The sequence below is a fragment of the Alexandromys fortis genome, unplaced genomic scaffold, assembly GCF_014885135.2.
Source record: "Alexandromys fortis isolate MF-2015 unplaced genomic scaffold, M_Fortis_MF-2015_v1.1 scaffold_13, whole genome shotgun sequence".
Taxonomy (NCBI): Eukaryota; Metazoa; Chordata; class Mammalia; order Rodentia; family Cricetidae; genus Alexandromys; species Alexandromys fortis.
In genome coordinates, this window is record NW_026067908.1 from 8,684,609 (window position 1) to 8,703,475 (window position 18,867).

Genomic DNA, 18,867 nt, shown 5'->3' on the forward strand with positions numbered 1-18,867 from the left:
ATATATCAGTGTGAACCATGTTTAATACAATCCTGAATAGACACTTTCTTGGCTCCTTTCTTACAGGCTTACACATTCCAGCTAGCAAACTGCAAAATAAAAGACTCAGGTAGAGTTTGGGATGGCGATAGGATGTTTCTAGGAACCAATTCAACTCATTTTATGGGTCAGACAGGAGTGCACATAAGTTGACTAGTGAAACCTATTATGTGGGTCAGAATAATCCAGAATGTGCAAGTGACATACAAAGTTATGGCCAATGGGGCATGAAACTGAGGTGGATATGAGCAGCAAGATCAATGGCTAGACTGAGACCTCAAATAAAGAAAACTGACTCCATAAAAGGTAGATCAAAAAGATACAAAGAATATACTTCTGTAATAAAGATTGATCACAGGGTCAAACCAACCTTGGCTCTCTCTCTGTCTCTGACTTTGCAAATATAGGAGACTAGGCATTCCATTATTAAGTCTTTCTGAGGTGTGTTTTATATTACATGAAACCAAAACAACATTCTAAACATTCTCACTGTCTAGCTCCAGATGGAATAAATAGTACTGTGTAAAGAAATAGGCAAAAGCAAAAAGAAGGAAGGAATAAAATACCAGCAGAAATGTTACTGGAACCATACTTCAACTTTGCCGTGAGGTGATGAATGACTCATTGGTGTTATTGTAGAAGAGAACCATCCCCAGTGCTGCTGCTTAGAAATAAAACTACATCTCACTAAGATTCAAATGTTACTATTAACCCATAGTATTTTTTTCTTCAGTTTCTCTAGTTACAAGAAAGAAAATAAACAACCCAAGATTTCCATTACTAGGTAAAAGTACGAAACCCTGAATTCTCAGAGAAGAGTCAAAGTATACATATCTATATGAAACAGTATCTCAGATCCTTAAGTCTGTTAGTTTGTAATACTATAGCAACAAATTTTATGCCAACAGTTAAGATGGTCTTCCAGAAAAATGGCAAACCCCTCAATCCTGAGGCTTCTCCAGATTTCACCAGCAAGCCATGTTTTGATTCTCCAGAAGAAAATAAAGAGAAAGCTTTCTCCCACTGCTACCTGAGGAGACAAAGCTGTGGCGGAAGGAGACAGGGAGGGCAGCTGACTTTTCCCAAACGTCTAGTAGCTCTACATTTTCTGCTAGGTGCCAGCCATGCATCAACTCACTTTGCCCCTAGCAAACAGGAGTGCAGACTCTAGATTTCAGGGTACCTAATCCCGTGTGCTTTAAAAAGTGGTGTGTGTGTGTGTGTGTGTGTGTGTGTGTGTGTGTGTGTGTGTGTAGGCTATTAGATCTTTACCACTGAGGCCTCCCTCCAGCCCTCTCATGTGTATTCTTATTGACATTTTAAAGTCCAAATGAAGAAGCTGTCAGACCAATGTTCCCATCACCAAAGCCAAACTCAGTGTTACATCCTTGACCAAGGTTCCAAACCATCTACCCTTCTGTTCCATTTTTTTCAGGTTCAAAAGCACTAACAGTTTGGCCCACATAACCTTTCACCTAATCATCTAGGAAACCATGACTTTCTTTTTCTAGCCATTTTTGTTAAGTGGCACTTTTGTTTATTAGCTCATTTAATATAAACAATTCAAAGAAGGATGAGAGAGAAAGCAGTAGTTCAAAAACATCCTTGAATGCCTTACCAACAAATGCTAAGTGTGAGTTTCTTATGTCTTTGAAAGATATAGGTGGTCACATAAAATTTTTGGTCAATGAAATTGTAAGAAGCAATCTCTGTGGCTTCCAACAAGAAAGTTGACAGCCAATGCATATTTTTCCATATTCACGCCTTCAACTGAAGTTAAAGTCAAGAGAAAGACATCCTCTCTGAGAGGTGGGAATAAGGCAGAACACTTCCAGGCATACAGCCTGACCACAGGAGAACAGAACCTATGGAGTATTGAATCCCTATAGTTTTAGAATGTTTGTTACAGCCATACTAAGTCACAATATCTGCCAAATTCAGCTGAGATAAAAAACAAAACAAACAAAAAAACAACAACAACAACAACAAAAAACCACTAGAATTGGAGCTGATAAGGTTGCCCATCACTGCATCTCACCTATGTCTCCTCCTGCAATCCTCTCCAGTCTACCCTGTCTTCCCTCCATCTCTGACTCTCTGTCTCTGGTTTCTATTCCCCCATCTCCATTTCTTGTTCAGCTCCTCTAGTCCACCCCAGTGGGAGTCAAGGGAAGATGTTTGCCTTGTGGATCTTGTGTCCAATTTTCATAATTCAGTCTCTCCCCTCATCTCTCTGTTCCACGCATGCTCATATATACCTTTACTAAATTCCAAACTTACTAGGAATTTAATCAGTCCAACTCAAAAACTGTTTCCCATCCTTGGTCCAATCAAATATGGCCAGAGGATTCAAGAGCATGCAATGACTTACTGAGAGGGCATTGAAGCAGATTTATCATAAGATGAGCATACAAAGATAGTACCAAAACTGAGCTAAAAATTCATCTGGATAGTGACGGTTGATAGTGATGGTTCTAAGACCTCATATCTATTCACTGTCTTCATCCTTGGAATAGCTCAGTAAAAGAAGTACTAATATTTCATGTCACATTTTAAGGGTGAGAAAATGAGGACACACAGAGGTTAGCTAATTTGCCCAAGGTAATAGCCAATAAGCAGGCCAGAGACATAACATAGGCCCAGGCAAAGACATGAGTCCTTGCATTTGACCTCAAAGCTATACTGTCTCTCGAATTATGCACGGCATCTGCTACAAACATCTGGTTTCTCCAAGCTGACTACTAATTCTGATGGTGCAGAAATCCATGCCAAGCATCCAGCTCACCATGAGACCTCTGAGAACTGTGCTCAGCACTTCTACCCTAACAACTGTTGCCATTGGATTGTAGGAGCGTGCTCAGATGAGCGACAACTTGCACAAGGGTAACTAAGACCCATGCCCACTGGTTCAAGCCATAGCAGTTCTTCAGATCTATTGCAGGATGAGATTTGTGTCTATACCAAGAGCCTCAAGTAGTCTCATTTCTGCCCTTACTCACTGACTCAAGGGCCCTCCAATCCCGGTAGGAGACATAGAACAGGTAGATTATTAGAGTGGGCACAGAGAAGTAGTCAGAAAAGCCTGGGCCTTTGGAGCTGTTTATGGGATAGGGAGGACTCTTTCTGAGTCACTGCACAGTTGACTGCCACAGACCATTGCTTTGTTGGTTTTCTGTTTGCTTTAAGGGCAGAACTCCTAATAGCCCACATTATTGACTCAGGCTAAGAGAAGGCAGAGCCTTATGAATCAATAGTTGTGACTGTAGTTGAGGTCTGGTGGGGCTATGAGGGCACAGACCACTTTTTTGGACACCTCTTTTCTACAGAGAATAACAAATAATGGTGATAATTCTATCCTCCAGGTAGTCACTTGTCATTGCCAACACCAAATCCATTCACATGCTGATCTGGGCTACTCTGAAAGGGGGAAACCAAAGGCCATCATTGCAAGCAAACCAACCATCAGGATTTGAATTCACCCAGGTCTGGTTCCCAAAGCTTTCCTCAGTGTGGTGGAGGTGTCACCTCCCTGAACAGATAGTCCACAGCGAGCCGGAGAAGGACCTTGAAAGTGACCAAGTAGGCTCATTACTCCCTAGATGAAGAGAAAAGAGAAGGAAAGAGGGGAGGTCAGGAAAATAATGAGAGTGAGGAAGACAAAGACAGCGACGGATAGGAAAGAGAAACAGCAGGAGGGGAGGACACTGGGGGAACAAAGCTGACATTGACAATCTTCCGTAATTGCAACAGCTCTGGAGAGCAAGGTAGGGACGGATTACAGGCTGGGTAATTGTTCTTCTAACCTTAGCATGCCAGAGATCAATGGGTGTGCTGCTGCCTAATTGACTAAGCACCCCCACTATTTCTCAGAGCCACTGCTTTTCGGGGAGAAAGAGAAAGAGAAGGTGGGCAGCCTTGAAAGGCCCTGTGCTGCGGTGAGCTCGGCAGCTCACACCTGCCTCTCAGAACCTAGGGCACCTGGGTTCTTCTCAGAGGGCAAGATATGTGGGAGTGGGCGATCGCTGATCCCAGCTCAGAGACAAGCAGAGCTTGTGTGAGCATCACTAATCCCTATATGACAGTCAAACACGCGAGGCTCTGTGTTGCCCCTTTAATTACTCACTTTGTCTTTCTGCAGCGACCTTCTCTGAGGTGGGCAATTTAGAACTCTTCCCAGACACACTGACAGCCCCGGGGAGGGGAATGATGGTAGTTGATCAGAGAAAGTCAGCAGAGCCCAGGTGACCAGAGTCACGCTCTAATTCCTGGAATGGGATGCCCCCTCATCTTGGGGATGAGGCTATCCCAGCATTTCATCTGCCCCCCCTGGAGGACCTAGAAAAGGCACAGGTTGAAGCAATCCCTCCCCTTTTATATTGTAACCCTCTGGAGACTTACTGTTTTGGTGTTCGGGCGATGTGAGCTATAAATATCCCCAGATCAGTAATCTTGAAGAGGACACATAATACCACCCTATCTCAGTTTTCCTATCTACAAAATGAGTGTGATAGGCACGTGGACTTCACAGTGTCAATATGAAAATCGAGTGGGTTAACAAATATGGAAAGGGATTAAGACAAAGCCTGTAGAATGGAAGTCTCCAAGAAAGGGAAGCTGAACGCTTTCCCCACACAGTTCTCGCCCCAGAACCAAAAGACCACCGGAAGTCATCTCTTATTAGCAGCCTCTTGTCAAAAGGCACAGAAGCAAGGATGCCTGCAAAGAAGAAGCGAGAGCAGGAAAGGGCAAGGGATGAATGGGTGAGGATCTAACAACGCTCTGCAGAGACTGTTATCTTCAACATCAGTGAAGGAAGCCACAGAAGTGCTGACGCCGCCCGCCGTAAGGACAATGCCAAGTGCCCCTTGCAGGGTAAGTCTTCCTAAAGAATGCAGGGGCTCATGCAGTCTACATCAGCCTAGGCAGGGGCATTCTCTTCCTTACTCCCATGAGGCAGCTGGAGTTGGGCATACGGAGGCTAGACCCAATGTTTTAAAAGAGGTGAGACCCTGTCTCGTAGTAATGTCAGAAGTTATGCCCATAAAAGTCTCAACAACATGACTACCCAAACGTGATCTGAAAAAGGATGGCACTACCTATAGACATACCAAATTGGACATAAAAATGTCCATGAGTCTTAACCCCAAGACAGACTGAGACGGGGAGAAATAGTCTTCCCCAGGGAAGAACACACCGATTGGTTGTCCAATACCAAATGGCCAGGCCTGAAAACATATGTACAAGTAGCATTATTCAGACTGAGCATATTATATTTAGGAATACACATGTATATGCATATATACATATATGCATGCAACAATTTCAAAAAGAGCTCATGAATTTGAAGAGAGCCAGGAGAAGTATATGGGAGGGTTGGGAGGTAAGAAAGGGGACGGAGAAATGTTTTAATTAAATATAATCTCAAAAATTAAAAAAAAAATGCTAAAAAGAAAGAGAGACTTATTTTTACTACTTTAAAAGTCATGTGTATGTTAGAGCAGGTATGTGCACATGTTATAAGTACTGGCAGAGGCTAAAAGAGGGCATTGGAGTTTCTGGAGGCAGAGTTACAGGCCTTTGTGAGCTACCCATTGTGGGTGAGAGAAACTGAACCCAGGTACTTTGCAAGAACTGCATCATTTTGCATTCTTAACTACTGAGCAATCTCTTTAGCCCCAAGACTTGTTTTCTGGAAGCAGGATTTAAAGTGACTCTGACTTTACATCAACACTGATGCTGAATGAGACTGTTAGGACCAAGGCCTTCTGGAGAACCGGGACATGAGAGTCAGTTACGGGCAGAAGAATGGAGAGCAACCGATCTAACAAACTTCTCTCTTTATCTCTATCATCCTAGGAGGTGACACATTAGTCACCAGACCTTTCTGAGGACCAGAGGAAAAGACAATGACTCAGGGATGTAAAATGATCAAAGTGTCTAAGGAGTTTTTTTTTTTTAAAGTTTTGTTTTGTTGTCTTCTGGATGCAGAAGTCCTAAAACCAGTTTATCCTGTAACCTTGCCAAAGCAATGCCTGCTGCTGTTGATGCTAAGTTGGAGAGAAAGAAGAATGGCCAAAGATGAAATCAACTTGAAACTCTAAGACAAACAGGCTGAAATAGGAAGCTTTTGGACACTGAAGCCAATCCTTACAACAGGGCTATTCCTCCCTTTCTTCACGGATGTAGTATGCTAGCTCAGCTAATTTCCCAGAGAGGCAGGAGAACACTTTGGAGCCAGAGAAAGTTGGAGTTGAAGTGTTGAAGTTGTCACTCACAGGGAATCACAAATTCATTTAGCCTCCTTCATCTGAGGAGTGTTGGGCGGGCAGCCCTCAGTCCAAGGAATGCCCTGCCCTGCCACTGAAACTTGGTGTCACGCTGTCAGCAGTAACTGTTCTTCGCTGCTAAAGACTGCCAGTCCCCGAAATGCTGGGTAATTTGGGAAACCCAGGGGAACAAACACTGCCACATGCCAAGGACACTGAACTAGCAAATGACAATTCTCAGACTTAATTGCATCTCTACTGAATCCCAAAGTTCTTCTTTGTCACTATCCCTTACTACTTCCAAAGTGGGATCAAGAATGCAGGAGTCACAGGTTAGCCTCCGGTGGAGTAAACCTTAATACAGGATACCAAATAATACCCCAGGTGGCAGGTGCAGGGGAAAGAGCACCAAGAAAAGCAGAATCCTGACTGGGGGGCTCAGACTCGGAGGCTCAAAATGCTTATGTGACTCGGAGAAAATCTGTCAGTTTCACTTACCTGAGCTTCTGTTTCCTCACATATAATGGAGACATTGATTGGGTTAGTCAAAACATACTGGCAGGATTCAGTAGCAAAGAGTAAGACAATGGCAGCGACTCCAATCAATTAACAACTTGTTTTTGTTCTATGGCTCTTCCTGTTGGCTCATCTGAGACTCTCTCCACATTAGCCTCATTCTAGAATCTGGGCTGATGAGCAGTTACTGTGTGAAACCGGGCAGAGGGAAAGGGGAACATGAGGTGGCCTCATTTCTGGCTTGAAGTGTTTAGCTTGATAGTGACCAATACCATAAGAAGCTCACAATTCTCGGAATAGAACATGGTACATATAATGAAATGATTCGATGAAAAACCATGTAGAAAAAAAACGTAGTGGAAGAAGAACTCTCCACTTTTGAATCTTAAATAGCCAAACAAAGAGTAAGCCTGTATCTCTCTTCTCCCCACTGGGATGCACTGTCTCCTGAGACATGTGATTTTTGGGATCTGGTACATTTCCCACTGAAGTCAGATGCCTGCCTGCATTGTCTGGTCAGTAGTCAAGTAGGAGAGACACTGACAAACAGCATAAACACCGCCTGAAAGGGGATCCTGGAATTGCAAGATTTGAGATCTGTGAGAGCCTGTGAGCAGAGGCCACAGGACACCACTGAGAGGCACACGGTGGCAGCCTTGGCCAGCTGCCTGGGAGTATAGGCATCGTCCGCTGAAAGCCGCAAGAGGTCAGGGATCCCTGTTGTTGTTGTGGCTAGTCAGGGACTCTGGGAAAGATTGGCTTTCAAAGAGTGTGAAATTTGCTCTTCTCTGGCGAGAACCACTCAAGTGGTTTAAAGGAGAAAATGAACCCACTTCAAGCAATCTCTAAGTTGTGATTTTTGATAAGTGGTATTCTTAGATGTCAATAAAACAGCACAAGGCCTACCTTTAGCTTCTTTCTGTCAGCTCCCTGAGAGGGGGAGCAGACATTTCTGTACATCTCCTTTTCCTCCCAGCCCAGAAATAAGAGGCATTTTGTAGGGGCCATAGGAATACACTAAGTGATTTTAATTTTTTTCATACTATCTTTCCTTTTTTTTTGTTGTTCTTTCCTTGGTAACAGGAGTAAAAACTCACCCAGTCACATAGATTGAGGAAGCCATTATGAGGGTAGCAAGAAACCTGGCACTAGAGAAATTCCCAGGATTTCACAAGGATGACCCTAGCTAAGACTCTAAGCAATAGAGGAGAGGAGGCCTGAACAGGCCTTGCCCTGTAATCAGACTGATGACTATCTTAAATATCACCATAGAACCTTCATCCAGCAACTGATGGAAACAGAGACAAAGACCTACAGGGGAGCACTGGGCTGAGCTCCCAAAGTCCAGTTGAAGAGTGGGGGGAGTGAGAATATGAGCAAAGAGGTCAAGACCATGATGGGTTCACCCACTGAGACAGTTTACCTGAGCTAATGGGAGCTCACCAACTCCAGCCAGACACGAAAGGAACAAGCATGGGACCAAACTAGTCCCTCTGAATGTGGGTGACAGTTGCATGGCTGGGGCAGACAGTGGGGCCACTGGCAGCGGCACCAGGATTTATCCCTACTGCTTGTACTGGCTTTTAGGAACCTATTCTGTTTGGATGGATACCTTGATCAGCCTAGATATAGTAGAGAGGGCCTTGAACCTTTTCCAAAGCAACGTGCCTTACCCTCTCTGAGGAGTGGATAGGAGGTGGGATGGAGGGGGAGGTAAAGGAAATGGGAGGAGAGGAGGGTGTGGGAACTGGGATTGGTAAGCAAAATGAAAAAAAAATGATAGTTTGTTTTCTTTTTAAAAAATAATTTTTTTTAAAAAATCAAATAATAGATTTTACTGACTCGGTGTGAGGCTTTGGGGTGGTGAGGGCCTGGAGTTCATCCTTAGTCACCACTTATCAGCATAGGTTCTTGCTTTCCACAGTATTGCGATGGCTTTTATTTTATTCTGAGATGCTATGAGATCAAATCCAGGGCGTTGAAGTATATAAACACATTCTCTACCACCAAGTCACACCCTCTATATTATTATCTTGTTCTTTTCTTTTCCTTTCTCCCAGAGCCTTCTACTTCTATGCAAGCTGGAGCTGGGCCCATCAACTCCCAAAGCTCAGATAGGAACTTACTAAACACCAAGCAGTGGAAAGGATGGATGTCAAAAACCGCAGGGTGGAGACTCTTCTCTATGACTGCAATCATATGATGTTTCTATGAAGAACTCAATAATTAACTAACTGCTCACAACAGACATCTGAAGAATGTGAGTGTGCGTTCTATAGCAGCCATGTGCTAGACATCAGCAGATAAGAGACAAAGACTTTGCTTATGACAGGTAGAGGAGGAGACAGCGATAACCAGACAAGCAAACATAGAATACATTAACAGAGAAGGCAGTCATTCATTCAGATTTGGAGTGGGAGGAGGGGGAAAGAAAGAAAAGAAGAGAGAGAGAGAGAGAGAGAGAGAGAGAGGGAGAGAGAGAGAGAGAGAAGCAATCTCAAAATATTATAAAGTATCTGGTGATGGCCTGGAAGATCTTGAAGAGAGACAGAGAGACATACCTGAGCAAAGACTAGTATAAAGAGAGAGAATAGCAGATGCGGTCCCTGGAGAAGGCTACCAGCTAACTGTGTTGTTGGAACAGAGCAGTTCCCACAAAAAAGGAAAGAAAGCCAGAAAGAAATGGTTAGGCCTTAGCTGGTCCTACAAATTGTTTGGTGTGTGTATGTGTTTGTCTGTCTGTCATGTATTAAAAGATACAGAAGGCTGCATACATGTGCTTGTATCTATGCAGGTGTCTGCTATAGCTCTCTCTTCCATTTTGCTTCAGGGAAGAGACAGGACTCTCAGGGTTGCTCAGAAATAACCCTGCTTTCAAAGGCATACTAGAGAGGAAATGTATCCAGATGGATGGAACTACCCTGCTTTAGGTAATCCGTAACAAAAGCCACATGTCCCGGTGTCTAAGCATAAGCCAGTGGCTGTGGCCATTCTTTCAGGAAGCTGTGTTCCTCTGTGGGAAAGCCTGGGCTTGAAAGTCCAGAGTCCTGAGTTTGATACCTGTGCCCATCAACTGATGATCAGTGGGTCCCTAAGCCTGTCTCTTTACCCCTCTGAGCCTCAGCTCTCATCTCTGCCTCAGCATACAGAAATGAATGCTTTGATGGGAGATTTATTTATGTGCATATAGGCTCTCTCTCTCTCTCTCTCTCTCTCTCTCTCTCACACACACACACACACACATACACACACATGCACCCATGCACACACACTCTTAATCACTACATAGGCATAGGATGTCACAGAGCATTCGGGAGAAATGATAATAGTTGCTCTGGGAGAAATAAGTTTGAGAAGCCATGTGCAAGTGAAGGCCACCATTGCACAGCGGGCTGATAACACAGGTGCGCTTTGTTACATGACTGGGAGATTGCCATCCAAAGCAGATGGGTTGCATGCATTTGGGATTTTATATTAGGCTTTTAACAAGGCCAGCACAATGAAAAAATGGTATTTGATGAGGAGGGGGAAATGAATCTCTTCTTTATGAGAATGTTGGCTCCTGAAACCGCCTCTTCTCTAGGCATGGTGGGACCTGGGGACAGCTTTCCTACCCTGTGTCCCTGTGGGATCCGAGATTGGACCCTCTGTTCTGAAAGCTCACTCAAAGAACAAGACAAAAGCATGGAGGTGCCACCCTCTGCATGTGTGGGGCCTTACAGTAAACTTGGTGCTCTCATTTTTCAGAATTTAAAACACTCTATAAAACCTGATTTTGAAATACAATCAGTCTCCTCAAAAATAAATAAGTAAATAAATGAACAAATAAATATTTAAAAAGAATGAAAGCCCTACAGACATTTTAAGGCTCCCAGTAAAATAAAATAAGCCCCTCCTACCCTCCCCACCTAGTTTTCCTATTGGGATGTTGTCGCTCATCTCCAATAAATATTGGAATGTTTTCCTCATTACCCAGTGGTACAGCTTTATTTTCTGAGTCTGCACTACATGAGGCAGAAACACTGCTCTCATTACGTTCCACTTCAAACGGAGGTTCTGGGGAGGAATTGCGGGACAGAGTCCTGAACGCTGAGTGGCTGAGTGTCCAGCTCCACTGACGAAGCCACCACCAGGCGTCAAGCTCCCGGCTCGACACAGATGCCTTGACTCGAAGCTTGTATCCCAGTTTTGAAGTCTTCCACCGCTAATGCCGCTGAAGTGACTGAAGCACATGACTGAGACCTCCCCACCGGTCTCTGTCCACAGCCCCACTGTGTGTGCCTGGTCCAGGGAAGAAAGACATCGCCAGGCACTTGGATATTTGGACGTTTTTGGTGCTACCTCATTAACCAGAATCTGAAGTTTTGGCTTTTAAAGATCTCCCCTTCCTCTCGCGTTCTGCCCTCTGGCCAGTGTCCCTCAGTCTATGCTGTTACAGCCATGCTGCAGCAGAAAACTGCCCGCCATTCCTGAATGTTCAGGCATGGACTCTCACACTTGCCGCCCTGTTCTATCTATGTGGACTTCCCTTCTGTTCTCTAGGCAGTAATCCCCATTCACGGTTCAAAGCTAAGTAAAAACTCCCTTCAAAATCATTTGCTTCCCTGCTGTTCCCTGAGCTGCACTCCAACATCTGGCATTAGCTCCTCCAGCTAGAATATAAAGACCTCGAAATCACAGGTCGAGCTGATCACCTCCCGGCCATGAGATCTTAGGCAAAATATATACGCTTCCCAGGCCCTTAGTTCCTCAAATACATAACGGAAACAATTACCCGGAAGCAAGAACAATGCTTGTGTTGCTGGTACGCCTGGACTGAGAACTCGGCGTGACAGCCCACAGAAGGTTCTGTGTAGACAGACGCTATCACAGACAGCAGCTATTACTGCCTCCCCAGCGCTGTAATAGGAACTCAATAACTATGCCTGTGCTTTATTACTCTCTAGCTGTGCCCTCTTAAAACCAATTAACTTTTAAAGAAGTCCCACTTTAAGAAGGAAAACTTAACATGAGTCAATCAGCGGCTGAAAAGCAAGGATCTCCTGTCTGCTATCGCCGGCATACTAATTCTCATTATGTGCCTATTAGGTCACTCTGCCTGACGAGGGCTTTTAAAGAATCCCTGAAGTTGCGAGGATCTCCCAGGATTGAATGTCAATCACTCTGCTGGGCAAATCAGCTATGATTTATACAGGGACCTGGTCCCCCACTTCTCCTTCCTTCTCTATCAGAAACTGAAAATGACAGGCTGTAGGCCCTAGACCCTAATGTCAACCCCAGCCAGAGTTGGAAGTTTGTGTTCCATTTCTCCAGAGGCAGGAAGTTAGAGGGAGAGCTGGGGGAGGGCTGGAGATGGAGGAAGGGCGGGGTTGGGAGCTCTTGGTTGAACAAAGAGGAAGTTTTGTACAAACTAATCCAGACCCAAGAGACAACTTCTATGGGCATGACAGCTACCCCAATGGGTTTATTCCTTCCATAGTCTTCTGTTCATTTTTCCAAGCATTGATTAAACACCCCTATGATCCAGGAGTGAAGATTAAATATAGCACCTGCCTTTCTGTATGTAGCTCTCCGTCTGCAAGTGCCAAGGAAGGCAACCTGTGGCTGTTTTCAATTCAGTTTGTTTCCATGGGGATTTTCTCCATGGCTCTCCTAACAGCCACACCAAACACCCCAACATTACTATGCTAAAGAAATTAAGATAGAGTTGTGTTGAAATAAGAAGCGGCGGGGCTGCGTCCCCAACACCCCGGCCGCTTGGCTAGCTTATGCCCGAAATAACAACACGCAAACTGTATTCATTTAAGAACTGCTTGGCCCATGGACTCTAACCCTTACAGGCTAATTCTCGCACCTGGACTAGCCCATTTCTAATGATGTTGTAAGCACCCCAAGGCGCGCTTACCGGGAAGAGTCTAGCCTCCGTCCATCTTGGTGTCTCTGCTCCAGCAGAGCTGTCTGGTCTGTCCGGGAGCCGAGCAGAGTCTGACCTCACTTCCTCTTCCGCCCAGCATCCTATTCTGTTTACTCCTCCCATCTATGTTCTAAGCTGAGGCCAAGCAGTTGGTTTATTATAACTTAACCAATGAAATCAACAGATTGATATATGACACTCCCACATCAGAGTTGTGTCCTGCCCACATTAAAATCAGAATTTAAGACAGGGTCTACAAGATTCAGAAGGCAAACCTGAGACTTCCCCTGATTGAAGCAGAAGGTCTTAGACTGACTCCTCCCTCTTGCTTTCCTTCTCCCTCCCTTCTTCCCCTCTCCTTTCACCACTCAGAGGATTAGGATGTTGCATGAGGAAGAACATTGCCTTAGAAAAAGAAGAAAACCCAGGGTAAGGGCATTTGGCTGGGTGTAATACACATGGTCAATAAAGATCTGGCCAGACAGTGGTGGTGCACACCTTTAATCCCAGCACTCAGGAGGCAGAGGCAGATGGATCTCTATGAGTTCAAGGCCAACCTGGTCTAGAAGAACAAGTTTCAGGACAGCCAGGACTGTTACACAGAGAAACCCTATCTCAAAAAACCAAAAATTAAAACAAAATAAATAAAAATAAAATAAATTAAGATCTACACTCACTGGGCACGTGCTGTTTGCTAGATGATATGGACTTTCACCTGTCTATAGGAAATTCCTCTCCAACTAAGGAGTGAGGACGCTGGGGACACAGCTCTTCTTTAAAGAAATCCACTGGGAAAGTTCCATCAGGAAGGAATGATAGACACCTGTCATTCTCACCCTACAGTAGCAAACAGGAAAGCCAGAGACCTATTCTAGGAAGCAGAGTCTAATTCTAAAATTATACCTCGCCCACGTTGAAGGGGAAAGAGGTTGACTGACTTTCTGAATAGTGACACGGTAGGTTGTTCACTTATTTCATTCATTCATTCATTTATTCATGCATTGTCAGGCAGTCGACTACGAATATTAAATAAGATACTCCTATGCTCTCAAGGTGCTCATAACCTGGTGCTAGTGACAGTCATCACGACTGAAGTACTGTGTAATTAGAGCCATGGAAGAAGATGGACCGAGAAGCAACACAGAGCAGGAGAAAGGATACAGTGAGAACAGGGAAGTCTTACCTGAGAAGGACCCAGGAGAGTAGAGGAAGGCCAAGGCAGTGGAGACAACATGATAGAGAGGGGAAAGGCATGGTAATAATTTGACATTTAAGATCTTCGTAAGCCACAGCTCAGAAAAATGGGGCCTCAACCCCCTACTTTGCTACCCACCTGCTACCCCCCATTCTTGATTTGGTCACAATTAAGGCCCTTGTGAAAACCCACACCACCTCTCTTCACTACATCTGAGGAAGAGCATGGCCCAAGTGTTCAGCAGAGAAGCAAGGGCTCTCACCCAACTCCTTCTTCCACCGGACAATCCATTTGCTTTCCCGTGGCGTCCTTGCAGAGCCACGGCAAGGGTTAAATGGACGATGTGCATGCGGCGCCCAGGCCGGGTAACGTGTTTACAGATGCACGACATTTCCTGCCACTGGTACTATTACCACAACTATTATTATCCTGAACGAAGATTAAGGTTTTGTGTTAATGTCTTTGACGGTAAGAGTTTCTGGAAGGAGAGATATACGAGAGGGAAGATTGCCCCTCCATAAAAAGGTTTTCAATGCTCTCTATTAGGGAATCACGAGCAATCTGACCTTGTAAAAAAAATAAAATGGTCTGAATTCTTTACATCTTGGCTCAGTTCCTAAAGGCAGCTAAAGTGAGATTAGAGACAAAGAGAAACATTGCAGGGAAAGGCTGCCTTAATTTCCGAGGTGAATGAGATGGATAGCCCCGGTGCCCAGCGGTAAACCTCTTAGTATTTATGAAACTGAAATTACACCATTCCAATAAAAAGGAAAGTTAAAGAAGGGCGCACTCTACATAATGGCCTCTTGTTAGGCCCTTCCTGATTACCTGGGCTCTGTTTTCATGAAAATGCCAGTACCCAGTGTGCCAGGACCCCTGTCTTTTGGGGGCAGAAGGAACTGTTTATTTAGCCAAATGAAAATTTACACTGAAATAAAAAATACTAGCAGTGTTTGGACGTGAGAAACAATTACCTGGACTCAACATCACAGCTGCAAATTGCATCTGCAGCAAAAGCCAGGCGGGGGGCGCCCGATTCCACCTCCGCGGCCCGACATCAAAGGCAGCCAGCCTTGTTTCTTCATCTGCAGTTTGAACAATATTTCCCTTTGATCTTGGACACCCTGAACCCGCGTGGGAGAGGTAAGGGAGGGGAGGAGGTGCCCGGGCTGATGTAGAACAACATGCTGAGGTTGTGTGGTTGAAATGCCAAGCAGGGTCAGAAAAACCCCATTTGACGGAGGGCTGGGAATGAAGAAAGCAGTCAAGGTGGGAGGGTTTCGCTCAGACGGTAGGTCTTTCCGAGAGAGCTGCAAGTCATTGAGCTGGCAGGGTGGCATGGTGGCGGGTAGGAAGAGAGGGGTGAGAAGGCTGATTGAGAGAGGCCAGACAGAAGTCCCCTGGGAATGAACCTGGACACACTATTAAATCTTTCAGATCTCATAAGCAACCAGTCCCTCTCATATTCCACCCAGCTCTACCCACTGGAGTTAAGGATGGTTCTTCCAGTTTGGCCTCCTTCTCCCACATCTCCTCCTCTCCTGCCTTTAACCCTGGAATTCGGATGGGGAGGGGTGGAAGTCTTCAGTCTGTTCTTCACCACTCAGGCTCCCATTCATGGTTCTACACCTACAGAGTTGGTGCCCATTTTCAGGGAGAACACAGTCAACTGCCAGTCTTCAGGCTGAGCACACAGAGGGCCTCACACATCAGGTCAGAGCCAGGCAAGTAGAGAGACTAAGGAGAACTAACAGTTTCTCTGGCAGGGGGCACAGAGAAAGGAGCCTTCCCAGAAGGAACAGTAGCAGGATTGAAGAGATACATAGGGAAGGACTTGAATTACTCATTTACATGAGTGTGCTAGATACATTTAATGTAACAATTGCTAGTCCCCTGTTCCTCGAGAGCTGTTCCTCCTGGGTAGCTCAGGCCTGGTCACGCCCTCTCCTCAGACACTGTTGTTGGTCCTTCCTGACTGGATCAGTCGTTTCCAAGCTGCTCTCCCAAGTTCTGTAGATTCTTTCCTACCCTCCAACTCCTCAGCGGGGTAAAGGGAGCAAAAGAAAGAAGGCCATTCCCAGTCCGCCTGCCTTCTCTCCCCTTTAACAAAGTCACGATGTTTTTATTAGGCTTATTCATTTACACTTTCAAAACCATTGCCTTCAGAAAGGTTCAGAACCTTTGAAATGCCGATAGCCACAGGCTGAGGTGCAGACCCAAACCCAGGCATTAGGATGGACAGTCTCTGAGGTCCTTCCTAACCAGTCCAAGGTCCTTCTCAGTTACTGTTCAGCAGGAAATCTTGCCACACCGCCACCCAGACTCTCTGTGTAGCCCAGTAGGTGGGGAGAGTTCTGCTGAGTGTGTGTGGTCATGACACTTCGCCTCCTCCGATGTCTCTCTGAAACAAGGAACATTAGCTCATGTGACTAACCACCAAAACTCCCAAATAGGAAGCAACATGTCACAAAGATGGCAGGTGACAGACCTCAGCCCCACCCACTTGGACGTCATTAGCAGGGATAAACAGACCCCAGACTCAGTTTATCATAGCACCCACCCATACACTTCAAACCAACAAAATTCTGGTTGCTTCTAAACATCTATGTTCTCATCCGCACCATTTGGCCAAGACTAATGGACATGTATGGGGTTTCCATCTTAATAATTGCAACCTGCTCTATTGAATGTCCCAACAACCCAATGACTGTCAGGCCACATGCCCCACTCAGTAAGCTAAGCTACTAAGTCCTATGAACTGCTGATAATCCATATCTATGAGGAAAACAGCTTAAGATTTATGTGTGTGGGCTCAAGTTACAGTTTTCCAGAATGGGTACCTAAGAGGGTACAATGGAACGTTGAAGTCAAATGCTTCTTTATCAATCCCCTCAGCCACCCAAGATGGCTACCAAGATGTCTGTGTTGGTCTCTTCTCTCAGTCTCAATTGGAAATGATTTCATTGTGTAGTAGATGTCTCCCTTAGAGCCCACTGCCACCAGCCCTAATGGATTCCTGTTCCTTCCACTAGTCAGAATCTTATCATATTGCTTTCCAAGTTTAAGAAAGTCATGGAGGAAAAAAGGATGGGTATGATTAAATTATACTGGAGTCACTGACTTGAGCAAAGCCCTTTGTTGGAATACATGCCTTCAAATAAAACTGAGTCTCTGTTGCTAAGAAAAATGGAGAACAGAAAAGAGTGGCAGCCATTTCTGTAAATGACCCTTTTCCAGCCCTGGCGTTCCTTACACCAGCCAGCTGTTACACCTCACATGGATTATCGCCACGGGTTTCTAACAGGACTCCCTAGTCCAGTACAGCACCTTCCTGTAGCCAGAATAAAGTACATATAAGACAGATACAATCATATATCATCTCTCTTTAAATATATCAATGATTTCCCACAAGAATAGTCTAAATATTTTGTGCTGTTGCCTTCTCCCATCCCCACAGGCTCCAAATTGTCCTTCACTCTATGGGATCGCTCTGTCTGAGAGTTCCAAACCACCCTTCTCTGCCCCTACTTGTCACTAAGGACCTCATTTCACAGTCTTGTGTCATCTCCGAGGCACAAGAATGCTAGCGAAACTCGAGCTAGGAGCTGAACGGGGAGGCATGGGGAGTGTAATCTAAAGGCTGATGCAGTCAAGGAAACCTAGGGGCAGAAGAATATGACCGTTAAATAAAGGGTGCACCGAGGAACAAAAAGAAGAAAGAATTGTGGAGACAACAGCAATCCATGGGCACCAACTGCGACATGAAACTATTTCAATAGACTGGAAAGGCCACCTTCACATAGCGGTTTCTCAGACTTTTCCAGCACACAGAGGTTACGTTTATGAGCCCTCCCCTGACTGATACGCATCTGGTATACTGTTTGTGCTTGGCCTGCTACATACGGCAGAAGCTTGACTCTGTGTCCATGATTCCAGTTAGCTTGTTTCCATCTACTGGAGAGGAGGGACCAGAGGCTGTGCTAGTTGGGCCAGGGGCTTTCCTGATTACTTTTTGTTCTACCATGGGTAATTCCATCAAGCTCTTATGTTTCAGTGGTTAGATCACCTTCTGGAGAGGTCTACCCGTGCTGGAGGAGCATCCCCCAGGCCACACAGGGCTACAATCACCTGGTTCCATCACTTTCTCCCTCCCGCCGTAGGATGGCAGTAGCTTCCTGCTGTCACCATGCCCTGGATGCCTCCCAATCTCCTGATAGCTTTGTGGTTTTTCCATCCCTGTGTAACCAATTCTTGGAATTCAATTTGCTGTTTTCCATTCTTTTAGTTGATTTTGTTTTTGTGATGGAGTCTGACAGACCGAGGCACTAAGCCAATTCTTCAAGATTTCTTTGTGAAATGTCTCCTTGCTCCATCCTCTGTTTTGATTTTTAGGAAGCAGAGCGTGGTGATGACAAGCAAACGGATGGCAGCTGGTAGATCAAGAATCAGACCCCTGCTAGCCATGGGTTATCCGAAAGCTGTTGTGAAAAATCATCTAGCCTCTTGAGAGCTGGTTTCTTCAGCTAAGGCTAAAAGTAGGATCCTCTTCTAAGCCATCATCTTAGGGCCAACAAGAGTATTGGATAGAAAGTACCGCGGTGGGGTTCTGACACCACACATTCGAGAAACAGCCCTCTACAGTGTTAGAACACTGCTCACCGGCTCAGTGAGTTGTCGGAATGCCTTTAATATCTGCTACAGCAGTGCTTAACAAACTTTATTATGCAGCAAAGAACCTCGTGATTGCATTAAATGCCAATCCAGATTCTGCACGGCTATGATAGGATTGGGATTCCTGCTCTCCATGCCCGCTTCCAGATGACGTTGCTCTTCATACTTGTGGCAAGTCTCTAGGCTCTGAGTTGGCAAACTTTTCCTGTAACGGGCCTTGGGGAAAGAATTTTAGGTTTGGGAAGCCATGGCATCGCTTATGCAGC

General features: G+C 45.2%; 1 protein-coding gene across 1 annotated transcript in view; it reads right to left on the minus strand.

The window, feature by feature from the left end:
• Dab1 (DAB adaptor protein 1) overlaps positions 1-18,867 on the minus strand; it is a 1,044,113-nt gene that overhangs the window by 943,185 nt on the left and 82,061 nt on the right. The window lies entirely within an intron of this gene.